The sequence below is a fragment of the Lepidochelys olivacea genome (assembly GCF_965140295.1).
Source record: "Lepidochelys olivacea isolate rLepOli2 genome assembly, chromosome: 3".
NCBI classification, from domain to species: domain Eukaryota; kingdom Metazoa; phylum Chordata; order Testudines; family Cheloniidae; genus Lepidochelys; species Lepidochelys olivacea.
Genome location: NC_140413.1, coordinates 125,140,562 through 125,146,561, shown reverse-complemented (window position 1 = coordinate 125,146,561; position 6,000 = coordinate 125,140,562). Strand labels below are relative to the sequence as shown.

Below are 6,000 nucleotides of genomic sequence, written 5' to 3'. Positions count from 1 at the left end.
ACCTGCACATACACAAATCTTTAACCGTCCCGGGACCCCACCTCCTCCTGGGACCCGCCCTTCCCCCATCCCTCAGTGCTGATGTGGGTTTTTTTGTCTGTCTCTCTTCTCTGATTGTTGTTTTTTAATAAAAGAATTGTTTTGGTTTGAAAGCGATCTTTATTCCAGTAATTGAAAGCAAACAGAGCCCTGCAAAGCAACAGGCAGTTTTCTTAAACCTTCACACTGCATCGTCCGCACCAATCACAATCACCTCCTAGCATTACAAGCACTGCACTCCTGAGCATAGCAACAAATATTAGTGGCTTTCAGCTTCAAATTGCTGCCTCAAGGCATCCCCGATCCTTATTGCTCCACGCTGCACCCCTCTAATAGCCCTGGTCTCTGGCTGTTCAAATTCAGCCTCCAGGCACTGAGCCTCAGCGGTCCAGCCCTGAGTGAAGCTTTCACCCTTCCCTTCACAAATATCATGGAGTGTACAGCACGCCGCTATAAGCATAGGAATATTGTCATCGACCAGGTCCAGCCTCCCATATAGGCTGCATCAATGGGCCTTTAAATGGCCAAAAGCACACTCAACAGTCATTCTACACTTGCTCAGCCTGTTGTTGAACTGCTCCTTGCTGCTGTCAAGGTGCCCCGTCTATGGCTTCATAAGCCATGGCATTATGGAGTAGGTGGGGTCTCCCAGGATCACAATGGGCATTTCAACTTCCCCTGCAGTGATCTTCTGCTCTGGGAAGAAAGTCCCGGCTTGCAGCTTCCTGAACAGGCCAGTGTTCCAAAAGATGAATGTGACATGCATCTTTCCGGACCAGCCTGTGTTAATGTCCATGAAACGCCAGCGATGATCCACAAGTGCCTGGAGAACCACTGAGAAATACCCCTTCCGATTAATGTACTCAGTGGCTAGGTGCTCTGGTGCCAGAATTGGAATGTGCATGCCATCTATCACCCCTCTGCAGTTAGGGAAGCCCATTTGTGCAAAGCCATCCACAATGTCATGCACGTTGCCCAGAGTCACAGTCTTTCAGAGCAGGATGCGATTAATGGCCCTGCACACTTCTGGTCAACATGAGTCCAACGGTTGACTTTCCCACTCCGAACTGGTTAGTGACCAATCAGTAGCAGTCTGGAGTAGCCAGCTTCCACAGTGCAATTGCCACACGCGTCTCCAACAACAGGGCTGCGCTCAATCTCGTGTTGTTGCACCACAGGGTGGGGGTGAGCTCATCACACAGTCCCATGAATGTGGCTTTCCTCATCCAAATGTTCTGCAGCCACTGCTTGTCATCCCAGACGTGCATGACGAGGTGTTCCCACCACTCAGTGCTCATTTCCTGAGCTCAAAAGTAGCGTTCCACTGTTGTCGGCACCTCCATGAATCCCACAAGCAATCTCATGTCGTAGCTATTACACGTGGCGAGATCAATGTCACACTTCTCTTGCCTTTGTAGTGTCAGGAATAACTCCACTGCCACTCGTGACGTGTTGATCAGAGCGAGCAGCATATTGGTCAGCAGTTCGGGATCCATTCCTGCAGCCTGAAGAGGCAGAGCACAGAGTACACAAACTGTTGAAAGATGGTGCCACATGCGGATGGAAGCACAAGGATTGCTGGGATGCGAAGCAATGCATCACGGGGCATTGGGAAAGGACCCAGGCTGCCCCGCAACACCCTCCACCTTCTTTAGCGGCAGAAGAGGAAGAGGTGCTTTGTGGGATAGCTGCCCAGAGTGCACCGCTCTGAATACTGCTGCAAGTGTGAACACGCTACTACGCAGGCAGCTGCCAGTGTGAACACACAACCGCAGTTTCCCTTCAGCGCTCTCTGAGTGGCACTGTAACAGCCGGCGCTCTCACTCTGCCAGTGCAGACATACCCTAAGAGTGGCTTCTAATAGGTATGTTTTAGAGTAGTCTCTTCTAAAACCTCTGTATCTTCATTTCTATCGTACCGTTTGGTTGTGAATATTATTAATTATATTCTGCTAAAATAATCTTTGGGAATAGAGTTATTTATACTGTGACAAGAGGTTTCGATTTACGGACAGGCTTCCTTCTGAATTAAAAGAACTAAAATCAATAATGAATGACAGGCAGCTCACATTTGTGAAAAAGCAGAATTCGATGCATCGGACACAGCAGCACTTACCATGGCTACATCTGTGGCGATGTGGAGATCGTTCTGGCTCCAAGCGTCAGGGTTACCCAGCGAGATCCAAATCACAATCACAGACCTTCCCTTGGAGGGCAGTAAACTTTTTAATTCAAAGATGGATGAGGCCCAGCAGACAATCCTTTGCCTCTTCCACAGCTGTGGCATACTTAGCATATTTCTCCTGGCAGCAAATATGACACTGTTGCAAGCCCAGCAGAAAGTTTTTCCAAAGATCTTTTTCCAGCCATCCCCACCTTTTGACAACCACCTCTCTTGTCAGGAATCCTGAAATGGGGTCACCTCAGACCTATGGGTCTTGGAGATTGTCAGCAAGGAGTATTGCATTCAATTCCAGGCCCTTCTTCCCCCCTCCCGTTTTTCCCCATCCCTTTTCAGTGACCCCTCTCATGAGATACTGTTGAAACAGGAAGTGTCACGCTGCCTAGAGTGGCTCACAACCGTGTGTGCCCTACCTCAAAGCAGACTGTCAGAAATAGGGCCTCCGCCTCCCCCCACCCCCCATTAAGCTGTCCCTCCTAGAACAGCACCTTGGTGGAAGGGGCAGAGGAGGGGTGGGGCCATGGTTTGGGCACCAGCAATCCTCCCACTTCTAAGGAGCTTCCGGCACTCCTGAAGCCCCTGCCAGGGCTTGGGGTACTCGGGGCCAGGGCTTCAGCCCCACACCTTCTGCAGGGGCTTGCGGAATCTGTTTTTCCAGGGGCCCCCAAGTTGGCCAGCGCCTATGTGTTAATCTGCCACTGCTGGTAGTATGTTCTATAATTAGATTTCACCAAACCATGAACAAATATGAACTCCTGGATCACTGTTACAGTTTTATCATGGAGTCACAGGCAGTCCTCTTAGGGCTTGTCTACATTACCCGCCGGATCGACGGGCAGTGATCGATCCAGTGGGGGTCGATTTATCGCGTCTAGTATTGACTAGTATAGACACGATAAATCAACTAGTACAGACACGATAAATCAACTGCCAAGCACTCTCCTGTCGACTCTGGTACTCCAGAGCAAGAGGCGCAGGCAGAGTTGATGGGGGAGCTTCAGCAGTTGACTCACTGCAGTGAAGACACTGCGGTGAGTAGATCTAAGTAACTTAGATTGATCGATCCCCCCCCAGTGTAGACCAGACCTTAGACACTCCAGTTTATCCTGCGGCCCAGACAAACTAGATTTAGTGATAACAGTCACTTATTCCAAAAATCATACTACATTTAGGTTGCTTCCAATCCCAAGAGACCAGTCACCTACCCCCAGATCAGTTGGAACCCTAGATCGATCCTACTCCAAGGACAATGCCTGTAGCCAATCCTGAAATAAACAATCCAAAGGTTTAGTAACTAGGAAAAAGGAAACAGAATTATTTACAAGTTTAAGCAAGCAAACATATACAAACATATGAGTTACCATCCAAATCCTATGAGTGACAGTGTTGTAGTGATCTGTCTATTCAAAGTGTCTTTCAGGGCAGACCCAGGAGGCAGCCCCTGGAGACCTTTTGCTTCCAGTTAGAGTCTCTGGCCCTTCAGAGTTCAAACAGCCAAAGATGCAGTTTCTTCTTGTGAGGGATTTTTATCCGGTTCCCCCAGAGTTCAAGATGATGGGCCCAGTATTTCCTCTTCATGGGTGAAGGGGGAGCAATCAACAAAGTATTTTGTCCTCTGATGTTCCACAGTGGTTTGTCTGGTGTCTATGGGCCTTCTTTTGTTGGGCAGGAGATAACACCTCCTGTGGCAAAACAGCATTTCACACTTGGTAATGTTTCTCTCCTGACTGTGAGGGTTTACAGTTTCAGAGCAAACACTGTTACACTTACATTGCAAACACTTAAATATTACCTTATAAAATGGGATATAGATATTATAAGTGAGATTAATACATGCAGCAGTGTACAAGCATTTCATAGAATATAAACACTAAATACATTCTGATAAGATTAATGCAAAACTCACATACAGGTGACCAGGTCTGGTCTCCAGCTCGGAGGCTGTCAGTTCTTAGGTAATGCCTCCAGCCTGGGCAAAAGCTGGCATCTGGGCTGCCAGCATCACACCCCTCTCATGAGATGCTGTTGAAACAAGAAATGGACTCCCTTCTACAACTCAGAGCAGAGGAGGACGTGCCCCCAGAGTTCTAGGGCAGGGGGTTTTATTCCCATTATTTTCTCATTACAAAGAAGAAATGTGGTTGGTGTCCTATTCCGGACCTTTGACATCTCAAAAATCCATCAGCCATTTTTCAAGTTCAGAATGATGACTGGCCTCCATAATCCTGTTGTTAGATGCTCAAGACTAGATCTATCTCAACCTTCAGGATGCTGATTTTCATCTATCCATATTTCTGGATCCCTGGAAGTGCCTGAGATTCCTAGTAGTAACATGTCACTACCAGTACAGGATCTGGCACTTTGGTCTTTCCAGAACATCAAGGGTGTTCATCAGGTGCTTGGCAGTTGTGGTAGCTCATTTAAAGAGACAGGGGAGTCAGGTGCATCCGTATCTCAGCAATTGTCTAATCCCAGGAAGATCACCCAACAGGTTATTGAGTGGATTCAAATAACCTTAACTCTTTGCCACACTGGGCCTCAAAGTAAGTTAACAAAGAAAAATCTATACTCCATACTCTGATTCAAAACACAGCTCATAGGAGTCATGTTAGAGTCCACATGAGAGTGAGCTTATCTTCCACAAGAAAGATTTCAAGGTATAGTGAACTTCATCAATCAATTTCATGCTCACCCAAAGAAACCAATACGAGCACGCCTTTAGACTTCTGGCACATATGCTTTCATGTATCTAAATGACAGTTTGCCAGACTTCACTTGTGCACTATGCAAAGGTGGTTGAAATCAGTCAGTATATCTACCCAGGAAACACTGCATTCTGGCCACAGTCCTCCAAGAGGTCCTCTCCTTGTTAAACTAGTAGAAAGACTCATTTCAGGTGTGCCAAGGAGTAACCTTCTCTGCTTTTCTACCTACCAATATTTTGGTCATGGATGCCTCCATTCAAAGATGGGGACTCATTTGGATAACCTTCAAACTCAGGGCCTGTGGTTCTGTCAGGAAGTACACAGGCACATAAACATCCTAGAACTCAGAGCTATCCATCTCACATACAACATTTCTACGGCTACTACATTCCAGTGCTGACAGACACCGCAGTTATGCATTCTGTCAACAGAGAAGGAGGAGCCATGACATTTTCCCTCTGTCAAAAGACAATTCATCTTTGTACTCGGTACATTTGCCACCAAAACATACTGCTGGCTCTGCATCTTCCAGGCACTCAAAATTAGTTTGCAGATCACTTCAGCAGCCATTTCTCAGACAACCACAAGTGGCTGATCAAGGACTCAGTTTTGCGGAGGATATTTCACAAGTGGGATACCCATCAATAGACCTGCTTGCCACAGACCATAACAACAAATGCCTAGCACTCTTCTCTAGCGGGGGCTCTAATCTGGGTGCCCTGCCAGAGGCCTTGCTCATACCCTGGATAGCAGGACTAATGTATGTCTTACCCCTGATCCCCAAGATACTGTGGGTCCTGATGAAATTGAAGCCAGGTGGTGGACTGATGGCCATGATAGCCCAAGGATGGGCCAGACAATTCTGGAATTTGGATGTGGTGAACCTTTCCAAACAGCCCCGCCACATCTCACCTGCTCTATCTCAGATAGTCTCATAAAATCGGTCAGTCCTGATTTTTGGGTCTTTTTCTTATATTGGCTCCTACCCCACACCCCCGTTCCAATTTTTCACACTTGCTGTCTGGTCACTCTAGTTGACATCCACTGAAAGAAGCTGATCAACTGAAGTTCAAAA

General features: G+C 47.3%; 1 long non-coding RNA gene across 1 annotated transcript in view; it reads right to left on the bottom strand.

Annotated features, from left to right (window-relative positions):
* Window positions 1-208: 208 nt before the first annotated feature.
* Window positions 209-6,000, bottom strand: part of LOC311518522 — a 121,537-nt gene continuing 115,745 nt past the window's right edge. The window contains exons 4-7 of the long non-coding RNA XR_014711006.1: window positions 3,582-3,902; window positions 3,426-3,485; window positions 2,155-2,341; window positions 209-1,544 (exon numbers count right to left, since the gene is read on the bottom strand). This is a non-coding gene — a long non-coding RNA (uncharacterized lncRNA). The remainder of the gene's footprint in view (window positions 1,545-2,154; window positions 2,342-3,425; window positions 3,486-3,581; window positions 3,903-6,000) is intronic.